Raw genomic sequence first — 27,674 nt, 5'->3', positions numbered from 1 at the left:
CCCCTCTCTACCTACGATACCGTTCAGCGAGTTCATGCTACAACAAACACTTAGGCGTCTCCCCTCTCACCTACCTACGATACAAGATTCAGCGAGATTGTGCTACAACAAACACTTGGGCGTCTCCCCTCTCACCCCTACCTACGATACCGTTCAGCGAGATTCATGCTACAACAAACACTTAGGCGACTCCCCTCTCACCTACCTGATACCGTTCCGGCGAAGTTCGTATTACAACAAACATGGCGTCTCCCTCTCACCTACGATACCGTTCAGCGAGATTCATGCTACAACAAACACTTGGGACGTCTCCCCTCTCACCCCTACCTACGATACCGTTCAGCGAGATTCATGCTACAACAAACTCTTAGGTGTCTACCCTCTCACCTACCTACGATACCGTTCAGCGAGATTCATGCCTACAACAAACACTTAGGCATCTCCTCTCACCTACCTGCGATACCGTTCAGCAGATTCATGCTACAACAACAAACACTTGGGGGATCTCCCCTCTACCTACCTACGATACCAATTCAGCGAGATTCATGCTACAACAAACTTGCAAGGCGAATTCCTCCTCTCACTACCTACGATACCGTTCAGCGAGGAATTCATGCTACACCAAACTCCAAGACATCTCCTCTCACCTACCTACGATACCGTTCAGCGAGATTCATGCTACAACAAACACTTAGGGGTCTCCCCTCTCACCTACCTACGATACCGTTCAGCGAGATTCATGCTACAACAAACATTTACATTCAAGTTTTTAACATCACATGATACAATACAGTTCCTGAGCTTCAACATTATGCAAATATATGTTCCTTATAGTAAATAACATCTCTGCTACAAGCAAAGCAATTCATCTGCTACAGTCATATGAAACACAAGGCGCCGTCACTCACGCGTGGCTGGAGCTGGGTAATCAAAACTCCATCATTATACACAGCGGCATTATATATGCCGGCATGGCTGGAGATATGGGGGCAGGGGCCCAGGGTCTTGTCTCCTTGTTGGGTTCCCCACACTCGCTTCTACAATTGCGTAGGGCAACAAATGGGGGCTCCCAAATGGACCATTTTGGGGGGCGGCGGGTCCTTTGTTGGGGGCCTGGGAGGGACACTCCTTTAACCTCTGTTCGGGAGCAGTGAGTTGCGGGCCTTTTTTTTTTTTTCCTTACGCCCTTGAGCTGTGTCCGTAGCTGTAAAAAAAAAAATGGGGTTCCCATTTAGGGGCGGCAGGGGTCCTTTATTTGGGGCCTGGGGGCGTCTTCTTATATTTAACACCCCTTCCCTTAGCTACGTCACTGAATTTAGCCATTAGACTTGAGCTTGTATCATGGCTCCCCCCCAAGCTGTCACCCGGGGCGGACCGCCCCTCCCGCCCCCCCCTTACTACGCCACTGGGTGTCCCACAGGGTTTTGTCCTATCTCCCACTCTTTCTTTTGTTCAATAATGATCTTCTTTCCAAAACAGACTGTCTATCCATTCTTTCGCCGATGACTGTACTCTGCATTTCTCATCTTCTTTTAATAGAAGACTCACCCAACAAGACTAAATGATTTCATGCTGGAGGCAGAAAGCTCAGCGTCAGACCTTACTATTATTTCGATTGGGGCAAGAAGGATTTGGTGTCCTTCAACGCCTCAAAACACAGTTTCTCCACCTATCCACTCGACACAATCTTCCAAACAACTATCCCCTATTCTTTGACAACACTCAGCTATCAACTTCTTCAACACTGAACATCCTCGGTCTTTTTTTTTTTTTTTTACAACAAATGAGCCAGCTCACGGTCACGAAAAAAAATAACAAAAGCCTGCTACTCCTGCTTCCAAAAAGAATTAAAGGAGGTGGCCGAAAGAAGGTCAATTTCAGGAGAGGTGTCCTGATACCCTCCTTGAAAGGTTCAAGTCATAGGCAGGAGAAATACAGATGAAGGAAGATTGCTCCAGAGTTTACCAGCGTGAGGGATGAAAAGTGAAGATGCTGGTTAACTCTTGCATAAGGGGTTTGGACATTATGGGGATGAGCATGAGTAGAAAGTCGTGTGCAGCAGGGCCGCAGGAGGGGAGGCATGCAGTTAACAAGTTCAGAAGAGCAGTCAGCGTGGAAATATCGATAGAAGATAGAAGAGAGGCAACATCGCAGCGGAATTTAAGAGGTACAAGACTATCAGTAGTAGGAGGAGAGCTGATGAGACGAAGAACCTTAGACTCCATGCACTCTGTCCAGAAGAGCTGTGTGAGTGGAGCCCCCCCACACGTGAGATGCATCCTCCATATGAGGGCGTAAAGGCCCTGTATATGGATAGCAACTGCGGGGAAAAGAACTGGCGGAACGATACAGAACACCCAACCTCGAGGAAGTTGATTTAGCGAGAGGGAGATATGAAGTTTCAGTTGAGATTTTGAGTTAAGGATAGACCGAGGATGTTAAGTGTTGAAAAGGTGACAGCTGGTGTTGTCGAAGAATAGGGGATGGGTGTTTGGAAGATTGTGTCGAGTTGATAGGTGGAGAATTGAGTTTTGAGGCATTGAGGACACAAGGTTCCTTCTGCCCCAATCGGAAATGATATGGTCTGAGGTTAAGCGTTCTGCAGCCTCCAGTCTGAGTCGTGTACTTCCTGTTGTGATGGTCTTTTATTGAAAGAAGTTGAATAATGCAGAGTGGAGTCGTCGGCGTACAGTGGACAGGACAGTTTGTTATGGAAAGAAGATCATTGATGAATAACAGGAAGAGAGTGGGTGATAGGACAGAGCCCTGGAACGCCACTGTTGATAGGTTTAGGGAAGAGCAGCGACCGTCTACCACCAGAGATAGAACGCGGAAAGGAAACTGGAGATAAAGGAACAGAGAGGATGGAATCCGAAAGGGCAGTTTAGAAAGCAAAGACTGGTGCCAGACTCTATTGAGGGCTTTCGATATGTCTAGCGCAACTGAAAAAGTTTCACCGAAACAGCTAAGAGGATGACCAAGAGTCAGTTAAGAGAGCAAGAAGATCATGAGTAGAACGCCTCTTGCGGAATCGATACAGCGATCAGATAGAAAGTTAGAAGTGGAAGGTGCTTTTGAATCTTCCAGTTGAGATTGATTCAAAAGCTTTAGATGAACAGGAAAGTAAAGCTATAGGGCGGTAGTTTGACGGATTGGAACAGTCACCCTTCTTAAGCACAGGCTGTACAAGGCATACTTCAGCAGGAAGGAAAGATAGATGTTGATAGGTAGAGACGAAAGAGTTTGACCAGGCAGGGTGTCAGCACGGAAGCACAGTTTTTAAGGACATTAGGAGGCACTCAATCAGGTCCATAAGCCTTCTGAGAGTTGAGGCCAGAAAGGGCATAGAAAACATTATTTGGAAGAATCTCAATAACAGCCATAAAGGTCAGAGTGGGGATGAGGGATGAGTGGGAGGAATATACCCTGAATCGTTCAGTGGAGTTCTAACAGAAAGAATTACATACGTAGATTTAGACCCCACCAACAGTCGTGCTGTAGAGCTGAGAAAGGAGGAGGAGGAGGAGGAAGAGGAGGAGGAGGAAAGAGCGAGTAAGAGAACACAACAAAAACAATATCAACAAAAATCAGAAGAAAAAGATGAAGAAGAGAAATTTAGAGATGGTTAAAGGAAAGAAGACAAGAACAAAAACAATCAATGGTGGTGTTTGATATTGTTGGAAGTGATGTTAAAGAAATGGCACAAATTCTAACTTCGCTATCTCATTACGACAGGTTATTGCTCTCTCTCTCTCTCTCTCTCTCTCTCTCTCTCTCTCTCTCTCTCTCTCTCTCTCTCTCTCTCTCTCTCTCTCTCTCTCTCTCTCTCTCTCTCTCTCTCTCTCTCTCTCTCTCTCTTTTGGTCTCCCCACCATGCAAAGGATATTGCTAATTTTGAAGTTGTTCTGCGTCGGTCAACGTTAATTATCCCGTCCTTGCGCAACAGATCCTACGAAGAAAACTTTCTACCCTTAACATGTTCTCTCTTGAGAAACGTCGCCTCAAGGAAAACTGATCGAATGTTTTAAAATACTTAATGGTTTCACGAATGTAGACAGATCAACATTGTTTATGATCGATGACACTTTACTTTGAGGAACAATGGCGTAAAACTCAGATGTGAACAAGTAAATTCAGACTGCACCAAATATTTCTTCACCAACGTTGTAGTGCGAGAATGGAATAAGCTCCATCATCAGTGGTCAGTGTAACACGATTGACTCCTTCAAAATAAACTCGACCGTCACTTCCTTCAACTTAATATCAACTAGAGTAGAAATGCAACGTTTTGGAGTCTTCTGATTAATGTAAAATCACTTAGGTTTGGACAGACCACCAAGTCTGGACCATGGGGTCTAATAGTGGTCTGATTTTCTATGTAAATCTATGTAAATCTCTCTCTCTCGTGAACATCTTAGATTTGAAATTTTGAGAGAGAGAAGAATTTTAAAAAGAATTTGCCGACGCTCAAAGGAGGAAGAAGAGGAGGAGGAGGAGGAGGAGGAGGAGGAGGAGGAGGAGGAGGAGGAGGAAGAACACTAAAGAACACAAAGAAAGAATAAACAACAGCAGACCTGGTCGTCCTTAAGAGAGCAATTTGTGACAAGCTACACTAACTATCTAATCAAAGAGTGGGAGATGAAGGACAGCAAAGGCAGAAGCTCCTCCCACCCCCATCCCTCCAGCCAGAGCTGGCAGGAAAGGTAAAAGAACCATGCAGCATGAAAAAAACATGGAAATTATGCTAGAAAGAGGAAAAACTATACATTCATTTAATACCCTGCATATTATAAATCTGAAATCAGTGGGCAGCTAACAGAAGTTTTTGAGAGTCACTAGACACAGGGGTGGTGCCTGTTTCATGGAGGCAGAGCACACGTTATTCTATATTTAAGAAGGAGACCGTCTTCTATGGAAAACTATAGGTCGATTAGTTCGACGCCAGTTATAGGTAAAATGCTTGAGTCAATAATAGTTGATAGTATTAGGGACCATATTGACGAACAATTTAATTCACGACTCACAGCATGGGTTTTATTAAAGGGAGGTCGTGCCTCACTAATCTTTAATCCTTTACAATAGAGTCAACGAGGCAGCTGACAATGATGAGGATTACGATGTAGTTTATCTTGATTTAGTAAGGCCTTCGATAAAGGTACCTCACCAGAGACTGCCATTAAATAAAGTCAGGGCTCATGGAATAGGAGGAAGGTTTATGATTGGACCAGGGCGATGGATTAGCGACAGAAACAGAGGGTTACCATTAACACTTGGTAAAAAGATCAGAATGGGGTAATACTACAGTGGGGTTCCTCAAGGTTCAATTTTAGGCCCTTTTATTCATTATCTCATCAGTGACATGAACAATGGGATAACTAGTGACATAGGTAAATTTGCAGATGACACACCAAAATAGGACGCTATTAGGACAGGGGATGATGCTAGAGCACTGCAGGAGGATCTCAACAAACTGTCCAACTTGAGGTCAGGAACATGGCAGATGAATTTTAATATCATCAAGTGGAGACGTGCTAGTGGAGGAACACAACCCATTACACGGATATGTTTAGACTCCACAGCGATAGGCAGATCCAGAGTGTGAAAGGAATTTGGGAGTGTTAGTAGAACTCGGACCTAAAACTAAAGGAGAGAGAGTTACATAAGAGAGAGAGTTTATGGATTTAGAAAATCAGACCACAGACCCATGGTCAGACTTGGTGGTCTGTCATGTAAACTAAGTGATTTACATTAATCAGAAGACTCCAAAACGTTGCATTTCTACTCTAGTTGATATTAAGTTGAAGGAAGTGACAGTCAACGAGCTTATTTTGAAGGAGTCAATCGTGTTACACTGGACCACTGATGGTGGAAGCTTATTCCATTCTCGCTACTAACGTTGGTGAAGAAAATTTGGTGCAATCTGAATTTACTTGTCTACATCTGAGTTTTTCGCGATTGTTCCTCGTGAGCTGACTGTGATCGATCATAAACAATGTTGATCTGGCTACAGTCGTGATACCAGTTAGTATTTTAAAACATTCGATCAATTTTCCTCCGAGGCGACGTTTTACTCAAGAGAACATGTTAAGGATAGAAAGCCTTTCTTCATGGGATTTGTTGCGCAAGGAAGGATCATTTCGTTGCCCGACGCTGAACACCTTCTAATTTAGCAATATCCTTTGCATGGTGAAGGGGACCAAACTGTACCGCATATTCAAGTGGGGGTCTGACTAAGCTGTTGTAGAGCAGGAGTATTACATCTTTATTCTTGAATACTAAGTTTCTTTTAATGAAGCCCAACATTCTGTTCGCTTTATTTGCTGCATCGATGCATTACTGTGAGAATTTGAGGTTTGACGCGATTTTGACTTTAAGTCTTTGACGCATTGAACGCTTTTGAGGTTTAACGCCGCGCATTTCGTAATCGAACTTTTTATTCCTCGTTCCAACGAAAAGGACCTGGCACTTGTCTACGTTAAAGGGCATCTCCCATCTATCCGACCAAGCTGAAATTTTGTGCAAATCCTCTTGGAGGCTGCCTGTCTTCGTCAGTGAGAACCGTTACCAATCTTTGTCGTCTGCAAATTTACTAATGCGGTTATTAGGTCCAACATCCACGTCGTTGATGTAAATAATGAAGAGCACTGGGCCAGAACCGAGGCCTGAGGACGCCACTAGTGACAGGCGCCTCTCTGAGTTAAATCCGTCAATCACTACTCTTTGTTGTCTGTTGCTCAACCAATTCGCGATCCATTGGTTTATGACCGTCAATACCTATTTGCTTTAATTGTAAAGTAATTTATGATGCGGGACTTTATCAAACGCTTTCTGGAAATCAAGATAGACTACGTCCAGTGATTTGGTTACGTCATAAACAGTGAAGAGGTCGTTATAAAAGGTTAATAGGTTTTGATAGGCAGGATCTTTTGTTTTGGAAGCCATGTTGTGAGTCCCCAATCAATGAGTGGCTTTCAAGGTAACTCCAGTATTTTGTCTCTAATTATGCCCTCAAGTAGCTTACCTACAACCGAAGTTGAACTAATGGGCCTGTAATTACCTGGTACTTTTTTGTCTCCTTTCTTGAAAATCGGTGTCACGTTAGCCTTTTCCAATCTGAAGGGACGATGCCTTGTCGCAAGGACATATTGAATACGGTTGTGAGGAGGAGGAAGTGTTTCGCTCTTCGTTTCTTTCAGCAGAGTTGGATATACTTTGTCAGGTCCAGGACTTTATTTGTTTTAAGTGAATGGAGGCTTTAAGGACTTCATCGGTTGTTATTTCAAAATTAGGCAATGCATGCTCGAGATTTATAATAGTACTGGTGTTGGTGGTAGCGAGAGGAAGACTGTTAGTAGTAAACACCGAGGAAAGTAATTGTTTAAGAGGTTTGCAATGTGTTGGCTGTCAGTCACTAGTGCACCGTCGCTGTTTGTTAAGGTCCAATACCACTTTTGATCGCCTTTCTGTTGTTTATGTAACTGAAGAAAGATTTCGGATTATTTTACAGTTGGCTGCAATATTTTCTTCATATCTACGCTTGCCTGACCTACTAATCTTTTTACTCGTCGCCTGGCATCATTATAAGTCTAATGTTCTCAGGCGTGCTTTGTTCTTTCTTTAACCTGTAAAACAATTTTCTCTCATTGACTGATTGTTTTAATTTCGCTATTAAACCACGGTGGGCTTTTATTAGTGTTAATTCGCTTCTCACAAGGGGACGAATGTGTTCTGCTGGTGAGTAAGTGATTTTAAACAGCCAGGCTTCCTCTACATTGCCGTCATCTGATAGTTATTTCTGTTAGTTTTGTCTGATTTCTACGAAGTTATATCTTTTGAAATAGGGCACCTTTACTTTATTTTCAGTCACTGATGATTGAGCTTTAATGTCGACGCACTAATTTATGATCGCAAGAACCGAGGTGTTCTCCTACCGTGACACTACTGACAAGGTTATCTTGGGTCGTTATAACAAGGTCAGTATATTATTTTGTCGAGTTGGCTCAGAAACCATTTGGCTTAGATAATTTTCTTCTAGAAATTCGATCATTCTATATGACTCGCCTTCTGTACCTGACAGTGTCGCCCAGTCGATATGGGGAGGTTAAATCTCCTAATATCAGTGAGTCGTTGTTATTAAGTGACTGCCTTAAGACGCTGTACATTTCAAGGTCGTCATCAGTGATTGCCCGGAGGTCTGTAGGTGTAAGATATATTTTAATTGACTTTTGCTATGTTTACTCTCTAGCACTATTGTTCAACGTTACTGTTTCCCGGTGTTTGTCGGTGGGTTGCAAATAGCTTTTGACATAAAGGGCGACATACCGCCTCTACAGTTTACGATCTTTGTTGAAGAGTCTGTAACCATCTATGTTATATTCGGAACTTAAATCAATATTTGTGGTGTCGATAAATGTTTCGGTTATAGTAATTATGTCAAAATTTTCTGTTAAAGCAAGACATCTCAGTTCATCAAATTTGTTTTCTTAGGCTACGCGCATTGAAACTAAGGATTTTTTAAGTTATCTAGAGGCTTAGTAATACAAGGTGGTGGTACTTGGGATCACGGTTACGGGTTTGTTGCGATGCATCGGCGTCTATTTACACGGGCGGTGGAGGGACGTGGCCGTGACTCGTTTTAACTCGGATGACACACTCAGCTTCGTTGAGAACCTTCCGAGTCTGGCTGCCCCGATGGGAGAAAAGGTGCAATCCGTCCCTGTGGAAAAGTTCATTTTGTCCATAGAAATTGTCCCATGCGTTTAGGAACTCCCGTCAAGCTCCTGCAAAGAATGTCTGTAAGCGGTTGTTTAGGCTGAGAGGCCTTACTGAAAAGTCGCTCTCGCCCAAGTCAGTATTGGTAGAACCTCCTGAAATCAAAAATGTTGAGGGGATTTAGTCTTATACTGCTGGATGAGCCTACGGTACCTCTCTCCAGGAGTTCCTCAGACCGGGTCGTCTGTGACGTCGTTCGTCACCTGTGGATAACAAACAGTGAATCATTAGTAGCCTGGGGAGATCTCCTCAAGAGCAGCAGTTATGTCGTCGATCCCAGCACCAGGATAACAATAGTTCCGTCTTCGACGAAGACCTCTGCCGCAGAACTCAACGACCTGCTGGCGAATCATGGAGTCACCCACCAGGAAGGTGCTCTCCTGCTCGTCCTCCTCCTCCAGAATGGCAAACCTGTTGAAGCAATGAACAGGGATAAATCGCTTGTCTGGCTGGCTTGGCTCCTCCATTCACGACGGTGAAGCCATCATGGTCGGTTGGCCACCTAGCATCCTCCTGTTGCGTGGTGTTGTCCTGGGCTGGTGTCGACGGTACCCGCTGAGCGAGGGGCGGTTGGAGAAGGGTTTGGCACCACAAGCAACGTGTAGCCTGGATGAATTCCTGCAAGGAGGCAACAGTGCAGAAAGCTCTATTATTTTATTCTGACCTGCTTCCATCTTCTCTTCTGCTCCTGTAGTCTGGTCTCGAGATGCCTGCGTGAGAAAGCTCCATTATTTTATTCTGGCCTTCCATCTTCTCTTCCTGCTCCTGCAGTCTTGTCTCAAGATGCTGCCTGGACAGGCACAGTCGACAGACAGCAGAACGCCCTGTAAAAAGTGAGCTGAGAGAGCTGCCGTTACAAGCTGCTGGCACTGCACTTAGGGTGCCATCTTAGCTGAAATGAAAGAGATAAAAACACAAATGAGAGGGGATTAGGAAAGGGGATTGAAGTGTGTGAGAGGTAGTTTTAGTAATGGAGGAAAAGTGGAGAGAGGAGGAGGAGTAGGAAGGGATGTGGAGGTGAGTACAGAGGGGAAAGGGAGGTGTGTGAGATCAAGGAGGGGTTAGAAATAGGTGAAGGTGGGAGAGAGGAGGGTAAGGAAGTGATGTGAGGTGAGAGTAAGAGGGGAAGAGAGGCGTGAGAGTGAGGTGTGTGAGATCAAGGAGGTTAGGAAATAGGTGAGGTGGGAGAGAGGAGGAGTAGGAAGGATGTAGGTGAGTAAAGAGGGGGGAAAAGAGAGGAGGCAGAGTGAGTGAGGTGTGTGAGATCAAGGAGGTTAGGAAATAGGTGAGGTGGGGAGAGAGGAGGAGTAGGAAGGGATGTGAGGTGAGTAAAGAGGGAAGGGAGGCGGTGAGTGAGGTGTGTGAGATCAAGGAGGGATTAGGAAATAGGTGAGATGAGTGAGAGGGAGTTTGGGAAAGGAGGTAAAAGTGGAGAGAGGAGGAGTAGGAAGGGATGTGAGGGGTGAAGTGAGGTGTGTGAGAACAAGAAGGTTAAGAAAGAGGCGAGGTAAAGGTGGGGTGAAGGGATGGGTAAATAGGATGTGAGGTAAAAGGTGAGTGAGGGGGAGGGGCTTAGAAAATATGTGGAGGTGAGGGGAGGAGTAGGAAGGGCTAATCCTCTAGGGGATGAGGAGGAGCAAAAGGGATGTGAGGTGAGCGATTGGGTGGGGGGCTTAGGTGAGGGTGAGGGAAAGGGGGTGTGGAAGTGTTAATCCTCTAGGGATTTAAGAGAGGGTGTAGTGAGGAGGAGCAGATTGAATCCTCAGGGAATTCAAAGGAGTGGGTTGTCGGACACACCCAAATCACGCAATGAGACACTCAGGAACACAAAGTCACACTCAGGACACATGAAACAATAATAAGAAATCCCAAGCACCAAGCACGACTAAACACCTCAAGTCTCACTCGCAAAACACCTGAAATACAACAGCACACTCAAAACACTCTGAAACCCCACACAGAGCACTATAAACAGCCAAATCACACGCAAGCACTAGGAAACACAACACACTCGAAACGCAGAACACTCGAAAAACAGCCAAATCTTACGCAGAAACACCGGACAAGCAAAACAGCACCACTCAAACACTGAAACACACGCAGTACACTTGTATTGCTTAAACTAATGCAGCCAAAATCACACCAAAACACAGAGCTTGACACACTTGAATCACTCTGAAAACCCACAAAGAACACTCTTGAAACAGCCAGATCACACACAAAACACCGGAAGCACAAAATCACGAGAGGCAACCACAGGCAGCACTATAAACAGCCAAATCACATGCACAAAGCACTGGAGACACAACACACTCAAACGCAGAACACTCGAAAAACAGCCAAATCACACGCGAAAACACCGGAAACAAAACAGCACACTCAAAACTTACTGAAACACACACCAGTACAGCTTAAAGAGCAGCCAAATCACACATAAAACACCTGAAACACAACACACTTGAATCACTCCTGAAACCCACGCAGAACACCTGGAAACAGCCAGATCACGCGAAAACACTGCAGGAAACACAGATCACAGGAGGTAAACCACAGGTGCAGAAACCACAAAGCTGAACACACACCCAAACACGTGTCCCAAGAAATCACAGAGCAACACAAGGCGGTTCTGGCGAAGAACACTGACAAACGCAATCCCAAAGAGCACAACGAAACACAGGGCAAGCTTGATGTTGTGGGAGCGGCGGCACGCAGCAGTAGGGTGAAAGTCACGACCTTCTCTCAGCAGAGGTCAGTCGTGTGAATGAGAAGAGAGAGAGAGAGAGAGAGAGAGAGAGAGAGAGAGAGAGAGAGAGAGAGAGAGAGAGAGAGAGAGAGAGAGAGAGAGAGAGAGAGAGAGAGAGAGATGAAAGAGGAGGAGGAGAGAGAGAGAAAGATAGAGGAGGAGAGAGAGACAGAGAGAGAGAGAGGAGGACGAGGACATTCCAGACGCAGAACAAAAACAATGCAGGAGCGCGGAGCGCTAACTTCGCAAAGGTTCCTGGGGCGGCGGGCGGCCAGCTTCTGACATTTATCGCGAGGACTGGGTGACGCGTGCAAATCTAAAGGATTCTGTACAGTGTCCCTTACTGGAGCAATCACGAGAGCGAGGCCCAGGAAGAGAGAGAGGACAAGAGAACAAACAACAACCGGAGACTACAAAAATGTAGGACAGGTTAACCGTTAAAGCCTTAACGTTGCTTCCATTAGCGGATTAAGCGTTGCTGGAGCTCCACCATCACTTTTGAGCGATTGTGAAATTAGGCTTGTAGAGCAAAATCAGTGATTCATATTCTCAAGCATTCAGATTTGATAAGAGCTTTCATAGAGGTTGTGGAGGTAGTTTCAAAGCTTTTTGGCATGATTTAACAAGACACTAGGCGTTGTGAATTTAAAATGTCAGCTGAAAATAGATGTTCTGGATCCTTATCCTCAAACATTACATTTAATAAAGGCTTTCACCAGCGGTTGCTAGGGGTGCTTTCTATGGGTAGTGATAATGATAGTTTTGAAGCTTCTGCACCCAATGAATGTGAAAAACACTTTCTGAGTACTTCAGACGATGGAAATAAACGCAAATGTAAAATAATTTACTTCGACCTAAAACAAAAGCACCAGCTCTGAGAAGACTTGAGCAGAAGAAAATAATCACTCATTTGCACCGTATTTATAAATATGGTTCCTTGAGTCAACGTAACACGCTCTTGACTGATTGGTGTTAGCGTGGTGATGAATCCATTAGCACCAACAACACCACCACCATTTCCTATTTTCACTATATACCATCACCACAACTACCGAAACAACCACCATTTCCCTTATCTCCTGCACCACCACCACCACCAGAAGCCGGTCAACAGTTAAATACTATTATCTCTTCGTTTCCCCGTCAAGCGATTTTCCTTCCACTCTATCGACGCAGCCATTTCACGGGTGAGGGGAAAGGTAGGCCGATAAGCAGCCTCGAAACTGTGTACACAATTACATTTGCCCCCGCTGCCGTCAGCTTTGTTGATGTTGAATCCAGAAACTGCTCAAATATTAGCCGGGAGAGAGCGGCGAGGCGGGGCGCATGGAGGTAGACGTTACAGGGGCGGAGAAGTACAGGCTGGCAGAGTCGCTTCGCCGAGTTTGGAATTTCTTTTTGAAGGCTGTTATTACTGTTATTATTGTTATTATTGTTCCGTCCTTTTGGAAGAGTGTGGCGGAGGGTGGGGACAGTGTGTATTGTGTGTGTGTGTGTGTATTGTGTCGCCTCCGAGTGTCATTAGAGTTCAAAGGCTGCAGCTGTGTCACGCCATCAGCAGCCACACAGTCACTGGACGCCCAGGACACTCCGAGATGCCCGTGTCAGCTGACCATCGCCGGAGCGACATAAAGGCGCGGCGAGCACCACACACACCCTGCGGGGCTCCATCACGCTGTCTCGCCTCGCACTGTAAAGTAAGCCGCCCCACAATTGCCCGCCATGCCAGGGAGCTCTCACTGGCTTACCGCTCCTCCGTCATCTTCATGCTGATGTTTTTTAAACACAACACCCACCGCCAGGAGGAGTGCCAAGCCTGCAGCCACAGAAAGCCGTCCACGCCAGTATGCGTCCAGTGAATGAGGCACAGCGGCAGCCATGTCACGTCACAGGGTGCCGCTACGCAGTCGCCCCGCCCTCCGCCACCGCCGCCACACACAGCCCCGGCCTCCGCTGCCCTGCCCGTCACTCTGCTGCTGCCCGGCGGGGTGCCACCATTGGCCTGAAGCTCACATTACCTCGTCTCCCGGTGTGACAGCGCGCCAGTACCGGCACAGTAATGGGTGAGAGATAAAGCGCAAGTGGCCTCTGATGACCTGCCCACCGCCGGGCGACACCAGTCAGTCTCGCCTCGCGCCCCGCTCCATGCCTCTCAGTCCCCAAGGCCCTGGCCTCCTCTGGCCCTCGTCAGTGCCTGGGGACACAGTAAGAGTCACTTACGGCTGTTGGCGGCTCGTCTGCGCATAAAGGGAGGCAGGAAGAAAGTGACGCTAAAGTCAGAACACAACACGCCAGGGTCGTGCCCATGCAGTGGACCAAAATCAAATCACACACAGGGGTGTTGTGCTCCCTCAGGCAAAGAGAGCAGGGACATAGCCGCCACGCGCTGGGAACCATATAGCCTTGTACAAGGAGACTATATAGAACAGGAGAGGGAGACCTCTATGAGACCATTGGGCAGGTGGTGGTGTATGTCAGTTTGCAACAGATGGCTTACAGGAGCAGCTGTTTACATTCAGGCACCTCCCCCTCCAGACCACCTGCAGCCCACAGAACCCATCAGCAGTGTTGCTACATGGGATCAAGCAACCCAAATGTTGCTACTTTTTTTTCTTCAGTCTGGTTATTTACCATTTAAATAAAAATAAAGGTGGATAAATATCAAAATGAACATTAGGAACTATATATATATTTACTAGGTTGACTGCATGTCATGAGTAATGCTTTGTTATTGACTATATTATTATACCAATTATATTACTTTCTACTCCTCATCATTCATCCATCCATCTCTAGGTTGTCCCTCCGTAAGAGGACCATAGACCATTGTCAGGTGACAGCTAGCCATGAGTTGGAGCTGCAAATATATAAAGACAATCTTAATTTTCCTATTCTTCCTTCCGTCCTTCGTTGTCTTTTTTTTTTTTTTACAACACAGAACGAAGGACGGAAGGAATGAATAGGAAAAATGGCTGTATGACCATAGCTATTTGCAGCCCAATCGGGACAAAGATGGATGGATGAATGGATGAGGAGGTAGGAAGATGAAGGAGGAGGGAGGTCTGGCACCCCGGCCGGTGTTGCCATACTACCCACACTTATCATATACCCTCTCGAAGTGTGTATATCTCATCATTTTATAAAGAAATGGGAAGCTTCCTATACTCGCAAAGTTATATTTCTAGTTAAAAAAATCGATTCTTTATTCTTTTTTTACAACAAAGGAGGCAGCTCAAGGGCACAAAAAAAAAAACCAATAATTAAAAAAAGCCCGCTAATCGCTGCTCCCATAAAAGAATCAGAAGAGGCGGCCAAAAGCAAGGTCAGATTCTGGAGGAGAGGTGTCCTGATACCCTTCTCTTGAAAGAGTTCAAGTCGTAGGCAGGAGGAAATACAGATGAAGAAACATTGTTCCAGAGTTTACCAGTGTGAGGAATGAAAGAGTGAAGATGCTGGTTAACTCTTGCTAAGGGGTTTAGACAGTATAGGGATGAGCATGAGTAGAAAGTCGTGTGCAACGGGGCCGCGGGAGGGGGGGAGGCATGCAGTTAGCAAGTTCAGAAGAGCAGTCAGCGTGGAAATATCGATAGAAGATAGAAAGAGAGGCAACATGGCGGCTGAATTAAGAGGTAGAAGACTATCAGTAGGAGGAGGAGAGCTGATGAGACGAAGAGCCTTAGCCTCCACTCTGTCCAGAAGAGCTGTGTGGGTGGAGCCCCCCCACACGTGAGATGCATACTCCATATGAGGGCGGAGAAGGCCCCTGTATATGGATAGCAACTACGCGGGGGAGAAGAACTGGCGGAGGCGGAGACATAAATATGATAATATTGTTTGCGTTTACTACACCCCCGAGGCAGTAGTTATTTAACAACAAATTTAGCGTCACACAGAGCGCGGTAACCGTTTGTAAATCCGCGAGCTAACCCGTGACATCATCGATTAGTTTGTAGTTATTACTGCGCGAGCTTTGTGAATCTCAATGTTCTCAAAACTACGCACTAGGGGACCCATACTTATAAAGCTAACGCTTCGTCTCAGGCTCGTCTTAAGAGCCCAAACCGGCGCTGTGGAGTCCTATATCCTGGGTGTTAATCTGAGACGCTGCGCGAGTAGCAAAAGTTGGTCCCAGGCGGGCATAAGTCCTGGGTCTTCATCTGAGGCAGCGACCTTCAAATTTAAACATTAAAGGGTGTTTCCAGACAGCAAGCGTGCGTCATCAAATCGTTTTACATTCAAACGCTCACTATAGTCTTACAAAGCATATTATTATGGATATGATGTACTTCTATTCAATACTTTCACCATTTAAAGGAATCTTACCCATTAATTTTCATATGAGATAACTGATCTCGCTGTTGTTGGCAACTTTACTTTCCCACTACCCGTGGCGGCTGGAGCCCCAGCTAGGTGCACACTCACCTCTGAGACGAGACATAAGTCAAACGCCTTACTTCTTTATAAGTATGGGCCCAGGACCTGCGGACGCCTGCGCGGACCCCGAACACGAGTTATAATATTCACAGGCAAGAGCAGTTTGGTAGTGCGATATAACAAGAGGTGTTCAGTTAATTTTCCTTATGTTCCTTATTTTAGCCCCATTTATTACCCTGTTTTACCCTATTTAATCTGATTCTACCCTATTTTACCCGATTTTCCAAATTTAATCCTATTTTACACTATTTTCCTTTAATTTAGCCCCATTTATTACTCTATTTTAGCATATTTTACCCTATTTTAGACCGTTGTACCACATTTCCTATTTTAAGCTATTTTCCATTATTTTACTATGCTATAGAGTGAAAAAGCGTATAAATTTGACCGACACAGTCACCAATAGAGACACCAAGACTTCCTGTCACTAACCATTACTATGTATGTTTTCACGTCTCTAATGAACTCACTAAACAAACAACTCCATCTTTAGCGTAGCCTCAACACACAAGACTTCCCCCTCAGGGTTCTAATGGGTGTTTTTCTAGGTTCATGGTACAGAAGAAGGGTTAAGCTCTTATACCAGGGCCACAAATTACCAATGGAAATGCTTAAAACTTCTACGGAAGCCTTGTCAAATATTTGTGTTTGGGCGCCGAAATGTTTAATATGACGCACGCACGGCGCTGGCCTCGTCTCTATCGCAGCGAGTCTTCGTTTAACACTATTAGGAGACTTCCGAGTCGTCTAATGAATGGGAGAGATCTGTGCTTGCTTCTTTTTTGGGTCTTTCTCATTTTTTTCCAGCCCCGAGTGGCGTTAGTTGGCAATTCTTTGCTTTTTCTTGTTGCCGTTTTGTCCGTGGGTTCCTTGACGAGAGCTTCCGATTTTGTGTCAGGACGAGGGCTGCTTTCACATCAATTTTTTGTCTCTCCGTCTCTCTGTCTCTTTCTGTCTCTTTGCCGCAGAGAGAGAGAGAGAGAGAGAGAGAGAGAGAGAGAGAGAGAGAGAGAGAGAGAGAGAGAGAGAGAGAGAGAGAGAGAGAGAGAGAGAGAGAGAGAGATGAATGTAGGTAACAGACTTGCACAACACACACACACACACACACACACACACACACACACACACACACACACACACACACACACATTGATAGCTTCATTTCACCTTCTTCAAACTAAAACATAAATGGTCATAATCGTGTCCGTGGTGGTCGCGCAATGGTCGTTGAAATAGTCGTAATTGTAGTCGTAATCGGAGTCGTGGGAATGATCGAGGTGGTCGTGGCGGTGGTCGCGGGGTCTTGTGAGTCGTCCACTTCATGAGAGCACAAAAGAATGACGGGATCGATTCCAGCTAATGAGGCAAAGTTTGGGCGGCACGAACCCTTAACACGGGGCTTGAGCCGACGCTTGGAAGGGAATATTTCTTCGTCTTCCTTTTCTTCCTTTCTTTCTTTTCCCTTCCTTTCCTTCTATTCTGGTCTCCTTACATCTATAGCTTTTAAAGAGAGAGCTATAGGTGAGGTTGTAGTCGTAGTCGTAGTCGTAGTCGTTATAGAAGTAGTAGTAGTAGTAGTAGTAGTAGTAGGAGGAGGAGGAGGAGGAGGAGGAAGAGGAGGAGGAGGAAACATGGAAACATGGACTAGCAGGCAGCAGAAAGCCTGTTGGCTCATTACTAGGCTGCCTGCTTTCAGTGATTTAATCAATCCGTTTGCCATAGGAGTGGCTTGCAGGGAAGGATTAAAGCACTTGTGTACCTACTCTTGGATACGTTCAGTTCACTCCCGATGCAGCAAAGTGCCGATCAATGCGTTTCTTGAAGGAGTTGATGGTCTCTGCGCTAACCACTTCTGCAGGAAGGCTGTTCCAGTGGCGAATAACTATTCGAGAAATAACTCCTACCGATGTCGGCATTGTATCGCTTTGCTTGAATTGTTTTCCGTTGTTTCTTGTTCTCAGGTTAGTTTGTAGCGTGAAGAGTTTGGGGTGATCAACGTTGCTGAGCTTGTTCAGGTACTTAAAGACTTGTATCATGTCTCCCCGCAGTCGTCTCTTTTCCAACGTGATGAGGTTAAGTCGCTCGAGTCGCTCTTCATAGGGCTTTGTCCCCAGTGATGGTATCATCTTCGTGGCGCGGCGCTGTACTTACAAGTAATTCAATATCTTTCCTGTAATTTGGAGACCAGAAATGCACGTCGTATTCCAGGTGGGGTCTTATCAGCGAATTATACAAGGATAACATAGCTCCAGGCGTCTTGTATTCGAAGTTCCTCGCTATGAACCCAAGCATTGTATTGGGTTTCTTACAGGCGGACTTGCAGTGTTTTGTTTGTTTCAAGTCACTGCTGATGGTGACCCCGAAGTCTCTTTCCTTTTGCACTATATGTAGTGGTTCGCCACCCATGTGGTATGTGTGGTTGCTGTTTCTGGATCCGATATGCATTACTTTACACTTGGTAATGTTGAAGGACATCTGCCATTTTTCTGACCCCCGAGTGATCTGGTCCAGGTCCCTCTGGATAATTTCGCAGTCTGCCGTCGTGAGGGCCTTCCCACCCACCTTTGTGTCGTTGGCAAATTTTGAAAGATTGGATTTTAATCCTAGTTCTAGGTCGTTGATATATATGATGAAGAGTATGGGTCCCAGCACTGACCCCTGTGGCACTCCACTTGTGACCGGGAGCCACTCGGAGGCCTGTCCGTTGAGTACAATTCGTTGTTTTCTTCCAGTGAGCTAGTCTTTGATCCACGCTGTCAGATTGTCGACTAACCCGCCGACTTAAGTTCCTTGAGGAGTCTTTCGTGTGGCACTTTGTCAGAGGCTTTCTGATAGTCTAGATATATAACATCACTGGGGATATGATTATCCCAGTTTTCATAGATAGCTTGGAAGAACTCCAATAAATTGGTTAAGCATGAGCTCTTATTCTTGAAACCGTGCTGAGCATCGGAAATAATGTTGTTATCTTCAAGGAACCTAACGAGTTTGTCTCTGATGATCTTCTCGAGAATTTTCCGCCACTGAGGTCAAGCTGATTGGTCTGTAGTTTAGAGCCACGCTTTTGTCTCTTTTTGTAGATCGGTGTTACGTTCATTTGTTTCAGTCTTTTGGGACTTTGTTTTGTTGTAGTGACAGATTGTAGATGGCGGTGAGTGGCTCGAGGATTTGCTGCTTGAGTTCCTTGAGCAGCCTGGGCGACAAGTCGTCGGGTCCGGTGGACTTGTTTGTCTCGAGGTTGTGCCAATTTCTAGGGGTGTGATTCCCATCGGCGGGTAGGGCTCTCGGGTACGGACTGGTGTTCTCGACCGTGAACACAGACGCGAGGTTTTGTTTAGGATCTCGACCATTTGTTTGCTGTCCTGTGTTAGTACGTCACTTTCATCTTTAGGGGACCGATATTGCTTTTTGTCTTCTTTTGGTTCTTATATAAGTGAAGAACTTTTTCGGGTTGGACTTGGCTTCGCGTGCAATTTGCTTTTCATAGTCGCGTTTACGCTGGCGAATGAGAGTTCTGCAAGCTCTAAGGCTTTGATGGTACTGTTCGCGTGCCTCGTCAGTGGTGTTTTCCTTTAGCAAGTTGTATTTTCTTTCTTTAATTAATCGCCCGTCGAGCTTAGGTAGTCATCCATGGTGGGCTTATGGCATTATTTGTTCTCCTAGTCTTCATGGGAACAGTTGTTCTCTCTACCTCCAGGAGTTTGTTCTTGAAGCCGTTCCAGCGCCGCCCAAAGGAGTGAGGTTCATGGGCTCCCAAGTTGTCTGGGTTAGCAGCTCACGAGCGAGATTAAAATTTGCTCTTTGTAGTTTGGAATCTTGGACGTGTTTTCGGTGAGTTAGGAGGAAACATGAAACATGGAAATGCAGGAAACAGAAAGCCTATTTGCTCATTACGAGGTTGCCCTTTGGTGATTTAATCTGCTCGACAGCCACTTGGGGCCTGGGGAGCAGAAGAAAGCACCTCGACATTGAGGAGCAGATGAAAAGCACCTCGATATTGAAGAGCAGATGAAAGCACCTCAATATTCAGTTCACTCCTGACGCAGCGAAGTGACGGTCGATTCTATATTTGAAGGAGTTGATGGTATTCGCATTTACAACTTCTGAAGGAAGATTGTTCCAGTGACGAATGACTCGGTTTGAAAAGAAACTCCTTCCGATGTCTGTGTTACATCGACTCGACTGAATGGGTAAGCCGTTTTTTCTAGTTCTTAGGTTGGTTTGCAGTTCAAAGAATTTGGAGTAATCGACGTTATTGAAGTTTTTCAGATATGTACTTGAAGACTTGAATCGTATCCCCTCGCAGGCGTCTTTTCTCCAATATAAAGAGATTAAGTCGCTTGATTCGTTCCTCGTATGGTTGAGCCTTTAAGGTTGGAATCATCTTTGTGGCGCGTCGTTGAAGCTTTTCCAATAAATCGATGTCCTTTCTGCAATTAGTAGACCAGAACTGTACTGCATACTGAGGTGCGGTCTTACCATGGAATTATACAAGGAGGAGGAGGAGGAGGAGGAGCAGTAGTAGTAGTAGTAGTAGTAGTAGTAGTAGTAGTAGTAGCAGTAGTAATAGTAGTAGTGGTAGTAGTTCCGTTCTAAGTCATGAAACTCATTTTTGTACTACATTTTCATAGGTTTTTCTCTAGTAATATAATTGATTTTCTATAGTTAGTTATTTTTAGTCAATTTTTAGGTTTCACCAAAATCAGGCAACTCTAATTTTACATGTTTATTTTTCTTTTATCAAGTAATGGGATTAGTTTTTCTCTATACCGGCCTATTTCGCTGTTTCTTTTTGTTTTGTTTTGTTTTCCTGCGCGATGCAACTCCAGTTTTTAATACATTTTTTTTTTCACTACATTTTCTTTTCTTTTCTTTCCTCGAGGAAGATAATTAATTTTCAATACCGGATTATTTTCATTATTTCTCATTCCCACATATTATTTAACTGTTCTCATCCTATTTTGTCTTTATTTCTTAATATAAGTAACGTAAGGAGTCTGCAAGAGGACGGTTGGCCTATACAAAGCAGCTCCTGTACACTCAACCCCACCCTACCTCACCATCCATGGCTTTATCTAACCTCTTCATGAATGTATCTACGGTATTGGCACCCACAACATGGCCCCCAAGCCTGTTCCATTCGTCCACCACTCTATTGGTGAACCAATTCTTGCCTATGTCTTTATTAAACCTGAATTTGTCTAACTTGAAACCATTGCTACGCGTCTTACCTGGCTCTTTTACTATCAAAATCTTATTGACATCCCCTTTATTAAAGCCCTTCATCCATTTATAGACCTCGATCAAGTCTCCTCGCAACCTTCGCCTTTCTAGCGAGTGTAGATTTAACTGCTTCAGCCTGTCTTCATAAGACAAGTTTCTCACCCCCTGGATCATCTTTGTCATCCTCCTCTGTACAGATTCTAACATCTTGATATCCTTTCTATAGTAGGGGGACCAGAACTGAACTGCATAATCGAGATGAGGTTTAACTAGTGCTAAGTAAAGTTTGAGTAGGTATGACTTCAGCGCTCCTATTGCTTTTTTTTTTATTTTTTTCACGTTGTTGCCTATTGCGCCGGTAGGCATCTTCCCGGTGGAGCCTGATGGTCGGCCCAAGGCTTCTTCCAGGTGGGGCCTGATGGTCGGCCCAGCCCGTTCTGGCGCAGGCGAGTGTTTATAGTGGCGCCATCTTGCATTGGCTCATGCTGCCCCCCGGAACTCGTTCTGATTCGCTTGGACGGCCTCTAGAGTCCGGGTTGATGGGTGGTCTTCAGGACAGCATGTGGGTAGTTTTAAGCCACTCGGCGGTGACTGAAAAATCCGAGTGGTAGCGTGGGGATTCGAACCCGCGTCGTCCATCACGCGGTGAATGTGGGCCCAGTACGCTACCACCTACGCCACCGCTTACGCTCCTTGAGATGATACCATGTAGTCTAAGTACTCTGTTTACCCGATTTTTAGCCTGAATGCATTGAGCCCTAGGACGGAGGTCAGCGCTCACTAGGACTCCTAAGTCTCTCTCACGCCCAGACCTGCTTAGAGGAGTGCCATTTAAGGAGTAATTGTGTGAGGGGTTATTCCTGCCTACACTCAGAATGCTACACTTCCCGACATTGAATTCCATCTGCCACTTCCCCGCCCAATCATATAGTCTGTCAAGCTCATCCTGGAGAACGCTAGCGTTCCTGTCTGATTGGACTACTCTACCGATCTTGGTATCATCTGCGAACTTACTGACATCACTACTAACTCCTAGAATCTAGAGTCCGTTGATAGGTGGTCTTCTGGACAGCATGTGGGTAGTTTTAAGCCACTCGGCGGCTGAAAAATCCCAGCTTGGTGGCACCGGGCGGGGATTGAACTCGCGTCCTTCTGAACGCGGTGGTGTTACTCTGTCGATTCAGCCACCGCCTGAAATCTAAATACAATGTGTCATAGTTTTCATCTTGGCAACCGCTTCGATTACTTTAGTGTAGAAGGACAACAGGTTAGTAAAGCAAGACCAACCCATTGCGAATCCATGCTGTGAATCATGAATTAAACTGTGCTTTTCTAGATGGTCCCGCATGCTCCTGGCTATAATTGACCCCAACATCTTTCCTACAACTGATGTTAAGCTAATTGGGCGATAATTTGAGGTGGCTGACTTGTCTCCCTTTTTGAAAATCGGCGTCACATTAGCTACTTTCCATTGATTGGGCACATACCCAGAAATTACCGACATCTTAAAGATATCGGTAAGCGGGCCACTGAGGCCTCCTTGCACTCTTTCAGCACCCTTGAATACTTCGTCTGAGCCCGGCGATTTGTTTTCTTCAACCTACCAATCTCATCCTGGACTACTTGCCTAGTGATGATCACATCCCTCAACTTGTCGTTCCCTTAGCCCTCATATACCTGAACTCTCTCCGGAATGGTTGTTAGATTTACCTGCGTGAAAACTGAGAGGAAATAGTCATTCATCATTTGGCTCATATCTTCTCCATTCTCGACGAGGTCACTTGTGTTTGTTTTCAACGGTCCGATTTTGTCCCTTGTTTTCGTTCTGTACAATTTGAAGAAGCCCTTGGGATCGCTCTTGGCCTCGTTGGCTACCCTAATTTCATAACTTCTTTTTGCTAGGCGGAGTTTCTCTTCACCAACCTGGTTAGCTCAACATACCTACCCTGAGGTGGGTCTCTCCGTTCTTTATTTTTCTATAAATTCCTCTCTTTAAACCTATCTCATGCTTGAGTCTGCGGGTCATCCATTTGGGGTTGTTATTTTCCTTCCTACGTGCTTGGTAAGGGATATGCTATCTCTGACCCTCTGCAATTACTCTAACTAAATTATTGTAGGTCATTTCTACATGACTCCTGTCTTTCCGGCTCCAGCCCTGAGATCTGGCCCTCATCCAGCCCTAAGGTTCCCAATTTACCTCCTCAAGGTGTCTTCTAAGCCCCTCATAATCAGCTTTTCTAAAGTCAGGCACCAACACAGGGTTGAGTTCATTGGTCACCGCCCAGTCTAATTTAAACCCAATTTCCTTGTGATCACTGCCACCTAATTCTCCCCAACATCTAGCTCACTGATCATATTCTCGTTGTTAGTCAGACTAAGTCTAAAATGATATTTCCTATGGTGGGCTCATTTACTGCCTGATTGAGAAAATTATCATGTATTATTTTCAGAAAATCCTCAGATTCTAGATTACCCACCACGCCTTCCTAATCTATATTCCTATAGTTAAAATCCTCCATTATGCAGAAATTTTTGCTCCTGCTCGCCCTGCCTACCTCTTGCAGTAATATATCAGTGTCCTGCCTGCTAAGGTTGGGTGGCCTGTAAAGAACAACTAGAATTAGTTTGTCTTTCCCTTTGTGGACGTCCACCCAAACTGATTCTGAGTCGCCATTTGTTTGAACAGAGTTATTAGCGGAATATTTAGGTGTGTCTTTAACATAAAGTGTAAACCCCCTCCCCTTCTTCCCTTTCTATCTTTGTGAAACATCTGATAACCATCTATTTCATAGGCGGTGGCTGAGCAGATAGCGAGACGGCCCTGCGTTCAGGAGGAGGCTCAATCCCCGACCGGTGCCACCAAGCTGGGATTTTTCAGCCGCCGCCGAGTGGCTTAAAACTATCCACATGCTGTCCAGAAGACCACCTATCAACCCAGACTCTAGATTCTAGGATTAAAGATGAGCTCCGGGAGGGCAGCATGAGCCAATGCAAGATGGCGCCACTATAAACATTCGACTGCGCCAGAACGGGCTGGGCCGACCATCAGAACCCACCGAGAAGAAGCCTTGGACCGACCATCAGGATCCACCGGGAAGAAGCCTGCCGGCGCAATAGGCCAAGACGTTAAAAAAAAAAAATCCGACATGAAGTTTTTGTTTGCAGTATCCACCCATGTTTCCGTGATAGCTATAATGTCGAATTTCTCGACACATGCTTTCCCCTCAGTAGATCTATCTTGTTCCTGAGACTCCTACTGTTGGTGTAATAAGCCGTTCCCCCGTCCTTTCTTACATCCTTTCGATCACCCCTGCGCCCCCTAGTCCCAGTCTGCGATACATAGCCACTGATGACAGGCCGTCCCCCCTCGCCTACTCTAAAAAAATCCTGTAGGGTGCTAAGTGATCGCTCGAGGGAGTCTGTGAGAACCTTCACCCCCTGAAGCGATAGGTGCACTCCATCCTTGGCATACAAGGTGCCTTTATCGTAGAAGAGGTCCCAATTATCCAGGAAAAGCCAACCATTTCGCTTACAGTGGGCCGCCAGCATGCTGTTTACTGCTAAGGCTCTGGAAAGCCATCCCTCACCCACCCCCTCCTCGGCAACACACCACAAACGGCTGGCACCCCCCCCTCCCCTCGAAGTCTCTCACTTTGGCGAATGATTCCCTGAAGCGCCGAAATATCTCTTCGCTACCCACTCTACCAATGTCATTACCCCCGAAACTGCAGAAGACGATAGGCTGTGTCCCCTCCCCTGCTAAAATTTCCTCCATTCTGTCAGAGACGTGCTGGATGCCCGCCCCGGGAAAGCACACTCGTAGCCTATTTTCCTTATCCCTTGAACAAAAGTACCTGTCAATGAACCTGACTTGAGAGTCCCCAACCATCAGGACTTTTCTCTTAAAAACTGTCAGTAGACGGAACGGAAGCCGCTACAGGTGGAGATGGAGCGGCGGAAGAGGAGGAGGAGGAAGGGGAGGAGGAGGAGGAGGAGGAGGAGGAGGAGGAGGAGGAGGAAGAGGAGGAGGAGGAGGAGGAGGAGGAGTAGGAAGAGGAGGAGGAGGAGGAGGAGGAGGCCGAACTGGTAGCGTACTGGGCCCACATTCACCGCGTGATGGACGACGCGGGTTCGAATCCCCACGCTACCACCTCGGATTTTTCGGTCACCGCCGAGTGGCTTAAAACTACCCACATGCTGTCCTGAAGACCACCCATCAACCCGGACTCTAGAGGAAGCCGTCCAAGCGAATCAAGAACGAGTTCCGGGGGGGGCAGCATGAGCCAATGCAAGATGGTGCCACTATAAACACTCGCCTGCGCCAGAACGGGCTGGGCCGACCATCAGGCCCCACCTGGAAGAAGCCTTGGGCCGACCATCAGGCCCCACCGGGAAGATGCCTACCGGCGCAATAGGCAGCAACGTAAAAAAGAAAAAAAAAAGAAAAAAAAAAGAAACACAAAGGAAGAACAAACAACAGCAGACCTGCTGGTCCTTACGAGGCTGTTTGTGACAAGCTACACTATCTAATCAAAGGTGGGAGATGAAGGACAGCAAAAGCGAAGACTCCTCCCCATCCCCCATCCCTCCAGCCAAAGCTGGCAGGAAAGGAAAAAGAGCCATGCAGCATGGAAAAACTGCATGGAAATTATGTAGGAAAGAGGAAAGAGCTACCATTACTACTACCACTAACCGGGCGATAAAAGCGGACAAGGACACCAGTATTCGAAAGAACTTAACGTTATTACGACAATGAGTAATATCTTAGTTGCTGGTTGGATTCAAAATACTTGTCTAATCTATTCTTGAAGGCCGTAACTGTTTTACTATCAACGACATCACAGGGTAGAGAGTTCCAAACATTAACAACTCGATTGAAGAAGAAGTGTTTAGCCTCGTACGACGAGAATCTTTTACCACTTATCTTCAAATTGTGATTTCTTCTTGCTCTATTTGATCGATCAATTGTAAAGTAATCTTCCGCATTAATATCACTGAATCCTTTAAACATTTTAAACACTTCTCTTAGATCGCCTCGCATTCTTCGTTTTGATAGGCTGAATAAATTTACTTCTTTAAGCTTTTGTTCATATGACAAATTTCTCAACCTAGGAATCATCTTTGTTACTCTTCGTTGAACCCGTTCCAACTTTTCTATGTCTTTTCTGTAGTAGGGAGACCAAAACTGTACACAGTACTCTAGACGGGGTCGAACCTACGAATTATACAGTTTTAATATTACTTTTTTCCGATTTATTATTAAAGACTCGTCCGATGAAGCCAACCAATTTGTTTGCAGTTTTAACTACCTCTGAACAATGCTGACCAGGCCTTAAATCGCTTGATATAGTGATTCCAAGATCCTTTTATTTACTTACTGCAGAAGAAGTTGTTATTTTTCCGATGTGCAACATTTTACATTTGTCAACGTTAAATTTCATTTGCCATTGATTGGCCCAACGTGCAAGTCGATCTAGATCTGATTGTAAAGCTTCTTCGTCGAGTGTCGCAGTTACTTTACTAACAATTTTTGTGTCCTCAGCAAATTTTGATACTTTGCAAATGAGCCCATCATCGATATCATTAACATAAATTAAGAAGAGCATGGGGCCAAGCACTGATCCTTGAGGTGCGCCGCTTCTGACATCGAGCCAGTTAGATGTAACACCGTTTAGAACTACTCTTTGTTTCCGCTCAGAGAGCCAGTCCACAAGCCAATTGTGAATGTTACCCGAGATACCGTGCGCCAGTAGTTTGCTGATCAATCGTTGATGGGGGACCTTATCAAATGCCTTTTGAAAATCCAGATATATGATATCTACTGATCTGCTTTCATCAAACACCTCAAAAATATAATGAAAAAAATCAAGTAAGATAGTCAAACATGAACGTTTACTACGGAAGCCATGTTGCGAATTATTTATTATTATTTTCTTCGAAGAATTTCACCATATTGTCGTGAATGATAGTCTCCATTAACTTACAAACAATCGATGTCAGGCTAATTGGTCGATAGTTTCCTGGATGAGACTTGTCCCCCTTTTTGAAAATTGGTGTGACATTTGCAAGTTTCAATCCGACGGAACTTTTCCAGCTGTTAAAGATTTATTGAATATGATGGAGAGCGGTTTACAAATTTGATGTTTGATTTCTTTTAAGACCCTAGGGGTAATTTTGTCTGGACCAGGAGCTTTGCTTACTTTAATCTTTTCAATTGTGCGTAAAATGTCACTTTCTACGATGAGCACGCCACTTAACATCTTTTCGGTCCTTCTAACCTCCTAGGAAGTAGGGGAGAAGGAAGGAGAGGAGGAGGAGGAGGAGGAGGAGAGGAGGAGGAAGAGGAAGTGGAGGAGGAGGAGGAGGAGGAGGAGGAGGAGGCGGAGGGGGAGGAGGAGGAGGAGGTTGAAGGGAAAGATGGAGAAAAGGAGGTGGCGGAGGAAGTGGTGGAGGAGGAGGAAGAGGAGGAGGAGAAGGAGGAGGAGGAGGAGGAGGAGGAGGA

This window comes from Eriocheir sinensis, chromosome 45 (genome assembly GCF_024679095.1).
Source record: "Eriocheir sinensis breed Jianghai 21 chromosome 45, ASM2467909v1, whole genome shotgun sequence".
NCBI lineage: Eukaryota > Metazoa > Arthropoda > Malacostraca > Decapoda > Varunidae > Eriocheir > Eriocheir sinensis.
Note: the sequence above shows the minus strand (reverse complement) of the source record.